We start from the raw sequence: 15,374 nt of genomic DNA, 5'->3' as shown, positions 1-15,374 counted from the left end.
AGAAATTGGCGAATTTATAAATATTCATGGACGAACTTAATCGGTAACGAACTTTTGCTAGAAAATGAGAAGTTTCGGATTTACGATACAAAAAACGAGTGACACTAAATATTTTTAAATATTGTTTGGACTTCTAGTGGATTAATTATGGATTTAATTAACTCCTTAATGTGCCTATATTAGTGGCGATTAATTAAATAATTATAAGGCTTTTTATGTAACCTAGAAGCCCACCTAGCAACTAAATAAAAATTCCTATCCTACCACACACAAATCACACACCTCCTTCATCACATTCAACACACACAACTCACACCCACTAAACCTAGGGTGGCCGAACACCATAGCCTGGGGAGGAAGGAGTTTGCAAGCCTCGTTCGTCTCTCGTCGCGCCATCTCTCGTATTTCATAAGCACAAACGATCAAGGCATGCTTTCAAACATTTTTTTATGTACCATTCAATCCATATTATTGCATGTATTTGATTATGTGTGAAAATTCATAGGGATGATGGTTTTAAGTTTCATACATGTTCATCTCATGTTTTCATGAAGGATTCTTAACGTTTTGAGAATTGTTGAAGGAGAGATGCAAACCAAGAGAGTTAAGAGTCAATCTAAATGTCTAAGAGTAAGTTTTGAATGGATTATAGCAGAAGGAGACGCCTCAAGGGCAGCACCACTTGCACGCAAATTGCGTGCAGGCCGAGAAGGGAAAAGTGGGTCGGGTCGGGTTGGGGCTCCTCGGCCAAGGGGGCTGCATGAGGTGCTAATCAAGGTATGGAGGGAAGGTTTGGGGTCCTAAGAAGGTCTAGGAAGGGTTCGGTCAGGGCTTGGACGGGCTGGTATAGCGCTGGGACCATGACTCCAAAATCTGCCCTTGTTGGGGCTGTTTTGGTGCGTGTGGTTCCAAGGGCAAGGGAATGGAGGAAAGGGCTGGACCAGGGGCTAGAGACGTGCCTTAGGGTCCTGGTGAGGGTCTAAGATGAGCCAAGATTTGAGCCAAAAGCTGCAACATCCGCTGGTACGTGAGGGAGGGCTGCTGCTGCGCAAGGGGTGCATGCGGTGCCTTGCTGTTGCTCAAAGTCTAGGACGTAGGGTACCTGGTCTGTGTCTGAAAGGGCCTGATCATGGTCTTATTTAGGATCTAAGGAAGAGTTCTAGGGCCTGGTTTGGGTTCGTTTCGAGTCGTGGTCCGTTCGGAGTCGTAAATTGTCCAAACTTGTCAAAATATAGACGTAATGGGCCTAGGTTAAATGTTTTCTTCAATTTTTGGTTTTGGCTTGTGTTTGGAAAGTTCCAGCAGCTTAAATTGGGTCTTAGAATGTTAATAAAGGTCTGGTCTCGGGTTTGTTAGAGTCGGAAGGGTAATTTGGTCATTTGTTTGCTCGAAAACGCGAAAACGGTGGTAAACGAGTCATTCAGTGTGCGAATCGAGTCGTTTTTGAAACGTAAGTCCTAAGATGAAATTTCCATCAAGTTTTTGGGTATTTTGTGTATTTTTAAAATTGTGGAATCGAGTCGATTTCGTTAGAAAAAAGTCCAGTGTCGTCCGGGTAAGTATAGAGTTGAAACGTGGGCAACCGGTTTGAGGAAAAGTCGAGGGCAGCTTGTAACTTCCTAAAACAATTACATATCATGTTAAATATTATTTTTAGATGTTTTAATGTATTTGCATGAAATATGCTATTTTCAGAAGTTTTAACGTATATGCATGTTTATGCTATTTTTAGTAGTCTCGACGTATAGGAATGATATAAGCCATTTTTGGAAGCTTTAAGGAATATGGAAAGTTATGCATATTTTTATGAAATGATACAGTAAAAAAAATATTTTGAAGAATGTGATTTGATCTTGATGTAAAAGTAGTAAGGGATCTGTTGAAAACGGGAACGGTGACCTTGCAATGAAAAGGGAGTGAACCATCGAAAACGAGAACAAGAATCTCAATAATAATGGATCCGTTGAACCAGTGAACAGTGAACTTATTTTATGATAGTCGGAGGGATCGTCGAAGAAGTGGACGTTGAACCCGGCAGTCTAGTATTATGGTTTATAGATTGATCAATTGACTGAATGTTGTCACTATCAAGGATCGGACTTCACTTAAAAACGATATTTTTATGGGAAAGTTCATATTTAGGCATGATTTCAAAAGTTAAATATTTTTTGAGGTTTCGTGTTTGTATGAAAAATCTATTTTTTTTTATAAACGTAATTTTTACACATGTGATTGTATAGTTATGTACTTGTTATATCAGGTTTGAACATGTTGAGTCATTAGACTCACTAGGTTTGAATGAGTGCAGGTGATGATAATGATGTTGAGTCGTGAGGTGCAGACTATCAAGTAATCCGAGAAGAGCAGTGCATACCCGAAGACCTAGAAATTATGCATATGTTAAAGATTTTGATGAATTTATAGATTATTACTTTTAATTACAAACTGTTAGGATGCTAGAAGTTATTCTGTTTAAATTTTAAACTTTTTTTGCTTATTTTACTTATTTCGAATGAATGATTATAAATATTATGGAATTCATTTATTTGACTAGTTATGCTAGTTTATTTATGATGAATTATTTATGCATTTTGTAGGAATTAAGAATATTGTTTGAAAAAAAACTAGTGTAAATTAAATGAATTTAGAAGTTAGGGTCGTTTCAACAAGCACATTTTTATCCTTCTTCTTCTTATAAGATCTTCTTTCATATTTGGATAGTCTCTTCTTAAAATTCTTTTTATCATCTTTTTTGGGCATCTTGCAGTCGAAAATAAATGCTCTTTTTTCTCACAGTTAAAAGAAGTCTGATTAATCTACTAAAAAAACAAGCATGATTATTATCAACTTGATTTTTTTTTTATAATAAGAATTAAACTTAGACTTAATTTTCCACATAATTATGCCAATTTTTTTAACAAATATAGGAAAGAACTCATTGCTTATATGATTTACAGATTTCCTCCTGTAAGGTTCTTGGATGTTGGTTGGTGGGGGAGTTGTAGCGACTAGATCTTTGGTTGGTTGATAGGTAGATGACTCCTCTTCTGTCTGGATCCCTAACTTGAACACATAAGCTTTAAAATTTGCAAATAAATCATGTAGGTCAAGTTTTTTTTAGATCCCTGGACTCCCGTATGTCTATTGTCTTTTTATCTCATTCTCTTGGAAGAGCTCTTATTACTTTTAATGCAACTTCTCTATTGTTGTACTCTTTCCCAAGAGCTTCTAGCTCGATTACGATACTGTTAAACTTCTCATTGAACTCACTCATGGTTTCTCCAGCCTTTATCTTCATGCTGTCAAACTTTTGAATGGTTATGATCAACTTATTCTCCTTGGTGTGATCATTACTTTCACAAAGTTTAGTTAGTTTCTCCCAAATTTATTTGTCAGTAGAACAAGTTTTAATTTTGCTAAACATCTTGTAACATACCGTACTTTTAAATTATTTTCAAAATTTACGGAAAAATAAAAATTTTCTTAAATAAAAAATAAACTTTCAAATTGCGATCATCCATAAACTGTTCAACAAAAATATTTGCAATAAAAAGATCACAATCAAAGTTTGCTAAAGGAAAAATACATGTTTAAACATCGCAAACTATAACGTGAAATCAGAGTATTAAAATCGTCGTGCAATAAAATCTTAAAACATGGGCGGTCCTCGGGTTTAGCCTCCTGCACAATCCAAGACGGCTCACTAGTCCCCACCCCTCGTTCCTCAACATCTTCCTCACCTGCATCGATCAAGTCTAGTGAGTCTAAAGACTCAACATGTATAAACTGGAAATAACAAGTAATACGTAATAAAACCACATGTGTCTTTAAAATAGAGCGTACATACTTGAAACTTGAACGTAATAGCATAAACATACTTGAAACTTGAACGTAGTAGCATAAACGTAGACGTGCCATCATCATAAAATTTTTCTTAAACATACTTGAGCATACATAACATCATTTTGCGTAAAGATAGGTTTCAAAGCAAGTGACTCATACATAAAAGTGCCTGATCAGACTAAACCACAGTACTGGGCTGGCAGAAAAAGTCCACTACCACATACATGAGATTCCCGTTCATGCTTTAACGGGTGGATTGGTCCCTGGCATGCTTTACCGCTTTCCAATCTTGATCTAAACCCGGTCATGCTTTACCGGGGTGGAGAGGTCTTCGGTCACCTTCACCGACTTCCAAACACATTCATAATTTGGTCACAAGAAATTTAGCATACTTCAAAAACTTAAAAGTATTTTCTTTTGCACGTCGAACATACTTACTTGGCGTTGAGGGATTCGTTGGATCTCGCTTGGGGCCACTGCTGCACACACTAACATGAGTTTCAATACTTATCTTGCATAGCTTAGATGTATAGTTATGCTCACACCCAAAAATGACAAATTTCCTTATAATGTTCTAAATCTCTCGGGACTTGACCTCGTTTAAGCATCGTACTAAATCATAACATCAAACCTCAAAACAAACCCAAAAATAAAAAATAAAAAAAAATTTAAAAAGGACACGACCCCGTGTATGGGTCCGTGTCGGGGTCCGTGTAGGTGCTGGAAAATCACATTTTGAAGGAAAAATTGCACAGACCCCGTGCCATGGTCTGGCTACGGGTCCGTGTAGGTGCTGGAAATGCGAACTAACGGGAATCACTACACCTAAGGCTTATTCCTCCTAACTCGATCGTACGTACCATGAACCAATGCCTCGAAACCCATCCTAGGATGCTATGGCACTTAATAAAACTCCAACAAACACTCGAAAACAACTACGCATCACGAACGATGCAACCCAATCCGTGAACACGACATTTGACACCAAATCAATTCCTACGACTTCTAATTCAACCAAGTGCCTAATGACACAAATTGAAATACCAACAATCATCCTAACATCATTCTCTATGTACTTAAATGCAGCAGCGATCACCCGTCGATCCCCAACGAAGCCTGCAACAATAAAACTTCAAGAACGCATTTTCAGAAAAACGTAGTTTGAGCAGTCCCACAAAAAAAATCATAACTAACTCATTTCTTATCCAAATATTTAGAATTTACTGTCAAATCGAAGGTATCAAAAAGTTCTATGTTTTATATGTTGAAAGTTTTCCAAAAAATTGAACAAAAAGTCGCAGTATTTAAAATGACATCAAATTTCGAGTTTTCAGATCTAAAATCGTTTCAAAACCAATCCAACAAATTTTTGCTCAAACTTTTTACAACATACATGGATTTTTATGCATAATAAACATAAAAACAAATACTATGACGAGATTGATGCATAAATGAAAGAATATACATGCCTTTGGTTTTTAAAAATTCTGAAACGACGATACCGAATCGGGGAAGGTGCGAGGGTTGATCCGGGACGAACATGGCACGATTATCTTGAAGAAAAGGGACGAGAATTGCTGAAATCTTTGAAGGGGAAGGGGGCAGCTGCTGGAAGCTTAAGAACCTTAAGTTTTTCCTCTCAAAAATCTAAAATTGCAAAGTGAAAAATGTGTGTGAGTGTCTCGTGTGTGTATTTTAAGTTAATTAAGGGTATAAAATTGCTTAATTAATAATTAACAACTAATTAAAATACTAAAATTCCTCTAACTTTAAATAAAATCTCTTAATTTAAAACAAAATGCATAAATGCTAAATTTTAAAAGCTTTAAACTCTTAAAATCACTAAATAATTAAATTAGGCTTTAAAATTCTTAAAACTAAATAAATCATTTAAAATGCCTCAATCTTAAGTTAAAATAAAATACCACATTTTAAAATTGCCAAAAATCGTCGTCTGTCTTTTTTTCCTCGATCCCGCATCGAATAATCGCCTGAAACATGAAACTCGAGAAAATATTTTAACGTGCATCACCTAAGCATAAATAATTTAAAATAATCCAAATAAATAAATCATGTATCGCTAAACAAATCGTTTTAAACTTGAATAAATAATTTAAATAAATGTATGTGTTTCACGTGTACTGAATTCTGTGATGACATACCAAATGTCATCATCCTGTGCCGCCAGCTGTGCCTAGGTACATATTTTTCAANAATAATAAAATTCAAGAAAAATCATTCTGATAGTTTGAGGGGAGTTAAATGAACTATTTTAAAATTTCTTTTAAAAACTTGAGCTGTAGTTAACAATTTTCAGATGTTAAAATCCTTTTCTTGAACGAATATGTTTAAATGGATCTCTTAAAAATAATTTTGATTGTGGAAAACGGTCCTGCTAGACTTCGTGATAAGTTATATATTCAATATGCAAAAGGAACATAAATTAAGTGCGAAAAAAGTAAAGAACACTGAGATTTTTATGGATATTCGGAGACTTAAATACTCCTATGTGCCCCTTGTTCAATTTAGGAAGGAATTCACAAAAAGACTTTGATTTATACAATCTTTGTACAAACCCACTTCGACTAAGACTTATCACATTACTTAAGTTGAAAATCTTAGTATCAATTCAACATAGCAAGTTATGACTTGTTTAAGAACCCTCGATTCACTAGAAATATCAAAATTTCCAACGGTTAGCTTTGAATGGCTACAGTTGGTAGGATAACACAAGTTGATCCATTATGATCTGATAAGAAAAAATAGGCGAAGACTTGATATCTTATAAAGAATAAATGTGCTCGAGATCTTTTATATCACAGATTGAAATATTGAAACTTATTGATTTCTTCGTAGTTAAGAAGTTCTTAATATGCATATTTATACTCGAAGACTTCCAGCAGTCGAAAAACTTTATCAATGATCATTTGTACTTTCTCCTAACCGATTGGTATTGTCAATATCTCTTCATCGTACACTACATTAAACGTTCCTTTGCTTTTTACAGCTTCGGCTCTTTTATCTTCTGAAAGTTGATTGAATCTTGACATTTTATGAAATATTTATGTCAGTCATGAGTTGGCAGGATACTACGCTTGACATATTTTTGCGACAAACATTGAACAACTTGAGTTTTGGTATCCATCTTGATATGTTAATGTCTGACCGGTTAGAGTATGAGTATTTCTTTGATTTAGCAGTCCAATTATAAAAAAATTCAAGAGAGGGCATTCTTATGTTGTCTGCAACTTTATCTTTTAATATAACAATGAGCGATCTAACTTATCTAGTGCTTAAAATATTGTAATTTAATGAAAGAGACAGTTGAACCTGAAACAACTCCGTTGTTGTTTTTCTCATTGCCAAAACTTACGGTATTCTAAACTTAACAATTATAATAATAATTGATATCATTAATTATATAATTATCACGTTTATCAATTCCGTAATTTTATGCCCTTTTGATAATTATCATAACAAAAAAATCTGATAATACCAAACACGTCAATAATTTTAAGCTTCATTATCTTATTTTATTCAAACATTTTAACACTTTTTTTTAAAATAAAATCATACAACTTATAAGTTCTTAAAATAACTAATAAGACACGATAATTCATAAGCTGTTTTAAACAAATTTATCTAAATATCCTCTAAATTTATATAACAAATTTTTATTCACTTTTTAAAATTAGTGTGAATTACCTTATAATAATAATAATAAAATTAGTGTATCACCAATCTTCTTTAGAACTTGTCGTCATCACATAAGCTCACCGACCAATGTCAGATCAATGGATCAATTATCAAAAGGGTCGTCTTTCTTAACATTATTAATTTTTTTTATTTAATATGTTTATGAGTTAGGGATTAGACATGTCCAAAAAGATAAATTAATGTTATTTTTACATTGACAAAAACTTGTTTGAGACGGTCTTACGGGTCGTATTTTGTGAGACGGATCTCTTATTTGGGTTATCCATGACAAAGTATTATTTTTTATGCTAAGATTATTACTTTTTATTGTGAATATCGGTAGTGTTGATCCGTCTCACAGATAAAGATTTGTGAGACCGTCTCATAAAAAACCTACTCATTTACATTTTGAATCAAAATTTACTTTGTGTTTTTTTACACAGTTACTTTTCCTGGAAATAATAGTGAATTTATCTTGATATGATTTGATAGCAATTGATTCATATATGTCACCATAATGAACTTTGACGTTTGCCCTTTTTTAAAATAAAAAATATAAAAAAATAAATCTATTAATATTTAATCGCCATTCCTTTTTTATATTTAATTTAATGGTATTTACATATATTTTTATTTATTTATTATATAGGCAAGAAAAGCATGTCCATTCATTCATAAACAGCACCCAATCACAATCAATTTTTAACAGTATGTAATTTGAATTTGTTGAAAAATTATTTAAAAATTTGTTAAATATTTGTGTTGAAAATGTGAATGTTGAATGTTGAAAATTAGGTAAAATTAGGTGTTGAATATTGAAAATTAGTGTGTGATGATGTAGGTAATGATGTATTTTATTTTTGGATTATTTGTAAAAATTTTCTATAAATAGATCTCTCATTTGTGAAAAAAATCACAATTGAGTTGAGAGAAAAATATTATAAAGTGTGTAGTGTGATAATTTTAAGAGTTTGAGATTTTTACTTTTTACCGTAAATTTTTACTTTTTCACAACACGTTATCAGCACGAAGCTCTAAAAGTCCTTTATATTTTTCCAAGCTCCGAACAGAAGAAAAAGGTAACAAAAGTAATAATATTTATTTTACTGTTATTTATTTATTGTTTATATATGTAATATATAATATAATGTTATTGTTAGAAATAATAAAAATAATTTTTTCAAAAACTTGTTATAAATCCTGGGAGGATGTTAAGACGACATCCCACACTCCCGGTAAGGGATACGACAAGTATAAAAGCCTATAAGGTTTTTTAAACAAAATAACTTATGACACCTAATTATAATAATGTGATATGATATACATAATTATTTAAATATGACTAATATTATATACACCATATTATTACCATAAAATTATACAAATACATACATTTATTTTCTTATACACCAACGGTAATAAACGGTAACAAAACGGCTAGTTTTTGCTCTATAAATACAATCTCACAAATACATTCAATCACTCCAACTTTCTCTTCTTCTCTAAAAATTATTCTTCATCAAATTTTCGAAGAAAAAAAGAAGATGGCTTTCACGAGGTTATTTTTAATTATTTTGGTTATCATACTCACCAGTCTTGTATTTATCGGAGAATATCCTCCTCGTGTGTTTTCTTTATTTTTACGAATACTTGTACTTGTTGTTTATCCATTACTTTGTATTGCAATATTCATTAACTAATAAAATGCATCGTAATTTTTAGTACCACCATGGCAAACTTGGCAAAGCTCGAATTCATCGCTCTTGATATTACTGGGAAAAACTATATGCCATGGACTCTTGATGTAGAAATGCATCTTGAGTCATTGGGTCTAAGCGAGACCATTAAAGAAAATGGTATATCTTCATCACAAGAAAAAGCAAAAGCTATAATATTTTTACGACGACACCTTGATGAAGGTTTAAAATGTGAATATCTCATCGAAAAAGATCCCATGGCTCTGTGGAAAGGATTAAAAGAGAGATTTGAACATATAAGGGAAGTTATACTTCCGACCGCCCGTGATGAATGGAATATGTTAAGATTCCAAGACTTTAAAAAAGTCAGTGATTACAATTCAGCGATGTATAGAATAATCTCGCAGTTAAAATTTTGTGGACATGAGGTTACAGAATCGGAAATGCTTGAAAAAACATTTTCCACGTTTCACGCATCAAATATAACACTACAGCAACAATATAGAGTGCGTGGATTTGCGAGATATTCTGAACTCATCGCCTGTCTTCTTGTGGCGGAAAAGAACAACGAGCTATTAATGAGAAATCATCAGTCCCGACCCACTGGATCAACAGCATTTCCAGAAGTAAATGCTGTAAGCAAAAATGAATTTAAACCTGGAAACCAAAATCAAAGTTACAGACAAGATTTTGGTCGAGGACAAAATCGAGGTCGTGGTCGTGGTCGTGGACGTGGACGTGGACGTGGAAGTGGTCGTGGTCGTGGACGCGGCCGTGGTTTTGAAAATAATCGAGATAGTTATTTCTATAACTCATCTCAAAAGAACGTCCCAAACCACCCACCGAAAAGGCATCAAGAGAATATGAGTGTTAATGAGAATCACTCAAAAAGATTTGAAAGTTCTTGTTTCAGATGTGGTACTCCAGGACATTGGTCCCGTATTTGTCGAGCCCCTGAGCACCTTTGTAAACTTTATAAAGAATCAATAAAGGGGAAAGAAAAGGAGACCAACTTTACTGAACACAGTGAACCTTTGAGTGGTTCAACTCATTTTGATGCTGGAGATTTTCTGATTGATTTCTCAGATAATGATCAATTTGATGGTGGAATAAATATGTAAAATATTTTATTTTTTATGTATTCGTATGATAATGTTTTATAGTGTGTTATATTGTATTGTATTTTATTGTCAATAATTTTATTTCATTGCATATTTTTTTGAAGTTCAAATATGGAAAATGCTACGAACCAAGCTGAAGTTTGCATACCTGATAGTGGTACAACGCACACTATCCTCCGAGATAAAAGATATTTCTTGGAACTAAAACCAACAAAAACAACGGTGAATACAATATCAGGTCCTGTAGACTTGATTAAAGGATGTGGTAAAGCACAATTTTTGTTACCTAATGGTACAAAATTTTTGATCAATGATGCTTTATATTCACCACAATCGAAAAGAAATTTGTTGAGTTTTAATGATATATATTCCCATGGGTATGATACTCAAACAATGAATGAAGGGAATGAGAAATATATGTGTCTTACCACATATAAATCAGGAAAGAAATATGTGATTGAAAAACTACCAATGCTCCCTACTGGATTGCATTATACACATATACGTCCCATTGAATCAAACATGGTAATTGATAATTCTTCAATATTAACCAATTGGCATGATCGATTAGGACATCCTGGTTCAACAATGATGCGAAGAATTATAGAAAATACACATGGTCATCCATTGAAAGACCAGAAGATCTTTCAGAATAATAAGTTTCAATGTAAAGCATGTTCTCTTGGAAAACTTATTATAAGACCATCACCAGCCAAAATCCAAACTGAATCACCAATGTTTCTTGAACGTATTCAGGGTGATATTTGTGGACCAATCCATCCACCATGTGGACCATTCAGATACTTTATGGTATTGATTGATGCCTCCAGCAGATGGTCACATGTATGTTTATTGTCAACTCGAAATGTTGCATTTGCAAGATTACTTGCTCAAATAATAAAATTGAGGAATCAATTTCCCGATTATACAATCAAGAAAATTAGACTTGATAATGCTGGTGAATTTACTTCCCAGACTTTCAATGATTATTGTATGTCTATGGGAATCATTGTTGAGCATCCTGTTGCTCATGTACATACTCAAAATGGATTGGCTGAATCATTGATTAAACGTCTGCAAATGATTGCTAGACCAATGATTATGAAAACAAAGCTCCCTATTTCTATATGGGGACATGCAATTTTACATGCTGCTTCATTAATTCGCATCAGACCAAGTGCATATCATAAATACTCCCCATTGCAGCTTGCATTTGGTAAAGAACCAGACATTTCTCATCTGAGAATTTTTGGATGTATGGTGTATGTGCCTATTGCACCACCTCAACGAAAGAAAATGGGACCTCAAAGAAAGATTGGAATTTATATTGGTTATGATAGTCCATCGATCATTCGATATCTTGAACCACAGACAGGCGACGTGTTCACAGCACGTTTTGCTGATTGTCATTTTAATGAGGAAATCTTCCCAATGTTAGGGGGAGAACAGAAACATACCGAAAAAGAAATTACATGGTATGTATCATCATTGTTACATCTGGATCCAAGAACAAAACAATGTGAAAAAGATGTACAGCAAATTGTGCACTTGCAAAGAATAGCAAATCAAATACCAGATGCATTTGCAGACACAAAAGGGGTAACTAAATCATATATACATGCTGCAAATGCCCCTGCTCGAATTGAAATTCCGAAGAAACAAATTGAAGATAGTCATGATGTCATTAAACGCCTGAAGCGTGGAAGGCCAGTTGGTTCCAAGGATAAAAATCCTCGAAAAAGAAAATTCATAGAGAAACACAATGATCACAAAATAGAGAATGATGTTCCTGAAGAAACACATAATGATCACAAAATAGAGAATGATGTTCCTGAAGAAACACATGATGATGAAAATGTTTTGTCAGAACCACAAACTGACGAGAATCATGAAATCTCTATCAATTATATTAATACTGGAAAAATATGGAACCGAAAAGATATAGAAGAAATTGATGATATATTTTCTTATAATGTGGCAATCGACATCATAAATGATAATGAAGATCATGAACCAAAATCTTTTGGTGAATGTAAAAATCGGCAGGATTGGATAAAATGGAAAGATGCCATCCAGGTTGAATTGGATTCGCTAAATAAACGTAATGTTTTTGGACCTATAGTCCTTACACCTGAAGGTGTAAAACCTGTTGGATACAAATGGGTTTTTATTCGAAAGCGAAATGAGAAAAATGAAATAGTAAGATATAAAGCTCGACTTGTTGCACAAGGTTTTTCTCAAAGGCCTGGAATTGATTATGAAGAAACGTATTCTCCTGTGATGGATGCAATTACGTTTCGGTATTTGATTAGCTTGGCAGTATCTGAAAATTTAGAAATGCGTCTTATGGATGTTGTTACAGCCTACTTATATGGATCACTTGATAGTAATATATATATGAAAATCCCTGAAGGATTTAAGATGCCTGAAGCACAAAGTTCAAAACCCAGAGAATGTTATTCTGTGAAATTACTAAGATCATTATATGGGTTGAAGCAATCCGGCAGAATGTGGTATAATAGGCTAAGTGATCACTTGATGAAAAAGGGATATGTAAATAATTCAATATGCCCTTGTGTTTTCATTAAGAAAACAACATCCGGATGCGTAATTATTGCTGTATATGTTGATGATTTAAACATCATTGGAACAAATAAGGAAATTCAAGAAGTTGTGTCATACTTGAAAGAAGAATTTGAAATGAAGGATCTTGGAAAAACCAAGTATTGTCTGGGTTTACAAATTGAACAAAAAGAATGTGGAATATTTGTTCACCAGACAAATTATACAGAAAAGATCCTTAAACGTTTTAATATGGACAAATCAAATCCTTTAAGTACTCCAATGGTTGTTAGATCATTAAACATAGAAAAGGATCCATTCCGTCCATGTGAAGATGATGAAGATATTCTTGGTCCAGAAGTACCATATCTAAGTGCTATCGGTGCCCTTATGTATCTTACAAATTGTACAAGGCCTGATATATCTTTTGCCGTAAATTTATTGGCAAGATTTAGCACATATCCAACAAAGAGACATTGGAACGGAATTAAACATATATTCCGTTATCTACGAGGAACGACAGACTTGGGACTTTTGTATTCAAAAGATGCTAATCCAAGTATAATTGGTTATGCCGATGCTGGATACTTATCTGATCCACACAAAGCACGTTCTCAAACTGGATATGTATTTACTCGTGGAGGCACTGCAATTTCTTGGCGTTCACAGAAACAAACACTTGTAACAACTTCATCAAATCATGCCGAGATTATTGCACTACATGAAGCAAGCCGTGAATGTGTGTGGTTAAAATCAATGACTCAACATATCCAAATCTCATGCGGATTATCATTCGACGAGAAGCCTGTGATACTATATGAAGATAATGCTGCATGTGTTGCTCAAATGAAAGAAGGATACATAAAAAGCGACAGAACTAAACATATTCCTCCTAAGTTCTTCGCATTCACCAAGGAGCTTGAGAAGAATAAATGTATTGATGTTCGTCACATTCAATCAAGTGAAAACTCATCAGATCTCTTCACAAAGGCACTTCCTACGACAATATTCAGAAAGCACATATATAATATTGGGATGCGCAATCTACGAAATTTGTGAAGAATTGTTCGTGTCAACATGAGGGGGAGTTTACGTGACTGCACTCTTTTTCCCTTACTATGGTTTTTATCCCAATGGGTTTTTCCTAGTAAGGTTTTTAACGAGGCAGTATAAAAACACGTAATGTATACAATCATTATGATCATCATCACAAGGGGGAGTGTTGAAAAATTATTTAAAAATGTGTTAAATATTTGTGTTGAAAATGTGAATGTTGAATGTTGAAAATTAGGTAAAATTAGGTGTTGAATATTGAAAATTAGTGTGTGATGATGTAGGTAATGATGTATTTTATTTTTGGATTATTTGTAAAAATTTTCTATAAATAGATCTCTCATTTGTGAAGAAAATCACAATTGAGTTGAGAGAAAAATATTATAAAGTGTGTAGTGTGATAATTTTAAGAGTTTGAGATTTTTACTTTTTACCGTAAATTTTTACTTTCTCACAACAGAATTGTATATTAAAATAAAAGATAAAATTCAAAATTGTTTATTTTAGTCATATTTTACATATTAAAATAAATAAAAATTCAAAATTGATACGATACATCTATTTGGAACTTGTACATTCTCCTTTTATTTACTTAAAGCCAAGCGTTAGTTGAAAATTAATTAACATTTAAAATGTCAAGTAAACATTTGATATTTTAAAGGCAAAAACTTGTGTGTGACGGTCTCACGGGTCGAATTTTGTGAGACGGATCTCTTATTTGGGTCTTTCATGAAAAATATTAATTTTTATGCTAAGAGTATTACTTTTTATTGTGAATATCGGTAGGATTGACCCGTCTTACAGATAAAGATTTGTGAGACTGTCTCACAAGAGACCTACTCTATTTTAAATGAAAAATAAAAAGTTATATGAATTAATACATTATTTTCGATAAATAAAATTTTTTTTCTATCATTCAAATTATTTTACAAAAACTTATTTGAAATTTTAAGATAAAAATATATTATTGTTGTTGTAATAATTGCCATTATAAGAGAACTATCGTTTTTGGACTATTATATGATTTAAAATATTATCATTTTTTTATAGTTTTTAATAAATCAACAAATATTTTATTCTCCAATTAGTTTCAAAGACAACGTCAGTTGTGCGATTCCATGGATTGTAATTGTCTTTGATCGGAACACAATATTTGAATTGTTATACGATTTAATAAATTTGGATAGTACACTTAACACTGTTGCTATTCATTGGTAAAACAACATCCTTCAATTATTTTAGAAATTGAAAATTTGATTGTGTTTGCATGTTGTTCACTGGTGCAGATATAAATATTTTCTGTTTTATTTATATATTATATNTATACACTCATAAAAAGCAGGATGGGAAGAGAATGATTGCCTCAAAAATAAATTTAATTATTTAATTTAGATTTTCCATA

Source organism: Primulina huaijiensis, chromosome 8 (assembly GCF_012295235.1).
Source record: "Primulina huaijiensis isolate GDHJ02 chromosome 8, ASM1229523v2, whole genome shotgun sequence".
NCBI classification, from domain to species: Eukaryota; Viridiplantae; Streptophyta; class Magnoliopsida; order Lamiales; family Gesneriaceae; genus Primulina; species Primulina huaijiensis.
This window is presented reverse-complemented; position numbering follows the sequence as displayed.